The sequence below is a fragment of the Crotalus tigris genome, unplaced genomic scaffold, assembly GCF_016545835.1.
Source record: "Crotalus tigris isolate CLP2741 ecotype Arizona unplaced genomic scaffold, ASM1654583v1 scf7180000022384.4648, whole genome shotgun sequence".
In the NCBI taxonomy this organism is placed as follows: Eukaryota; Metazoa; Chordata; class Lepidosauria; order Squamata; family Viperidae; genus Crotalus; species Crotalus tigris.
Window position 1 is genome coordinate 3,806 of NW_024099086.1, and position 843 is coordinate 4,648.

At 73.1% G+C, this 843-nt stretch overlaps 1 pseudogene; it reads left to right on the plus strand.

The window, feature by feature from the left end:
* Window positions 1-286: 286 nt before the first annotated feature.
* Window positions 287-442, plus strand: LOC120296980 (annotated as a pseudogene).
* The last annotated feature ends 401 nt before the right edge of the window (window positions 443-843 follow it).

The following is an 843-nucleotide window of genomic DNA, read 5'->3' on the forward strand; positions in this document are numbered from 1 at the left end:
CGCCGCGGGCGAGGGCTCGGCCTCTTTTCCGCGCCGCCATTTTCCCTCCCCAAACACGTGGGCCGGGTACCCGAGACGTCCCTCGGGACGGCGTCAAAGCCTCGAGCCTGCCTCGCCTTGCGAAGCCGGGGACCGGGAGCTCCGCCTCTACTCCTACTTCCCCCCCGGCGGCCTGCGGGGCCTCCCGAGCGGAGGGGTCCCGGGCCTGAGCCGAGCGCCCGGTATCCGGTAACGGTGAAACCCGCTGTGCCTGTCTTGTTTTCCTTACCGATTTTACGCTGTGACATACTCTTAGCGGTGGATCACTCGGCTCGTAGCTGTCGCTATGAGAACGCAGCTAGCTGTCGAGAACTAATGTTAATTGCAGACACATTGATCATCGACCCTTCGAACGCACTGGCGGCCCCGGGGTCCTCCCGGGGCTACGCCCGTCTGAGCGTCGCTGACGGTTCAATCGCCGCGAGCGCGACCCGCCCGCCCCGCCGAGGGTCCGGGCGCCTTCCCCCTCGCCCGGCGCGGGGGGGGATCGGCGTCCCGAGTCCCTCTGGGACGAGCGCCGCCGCCTCCGGCGCGGCTGGGGTTCTGGGGCCGCAGCGCCTCCGTCCCCCCAAGTCCAGACCCCGATGGCGTCCGTCCCTCTCCGCCGGTCGGCCCCGCTCCGCCCCGCCCGGGGCGGGAGCGAGGGGGGTCTCGTCCGCTACGTCGCGTGCGGCGGTCCCGTCCGGGGACGCCCCCGAGCGCGCTCGCCCGCGGGGGTCGGCGCCTCCCTCCGCGGGAGGTGGCCGGCCACCCCCGGCGTCGCGACGGGCCGCGTCTCCCGTGTCGGGTCCGGCGTCCCGCGTG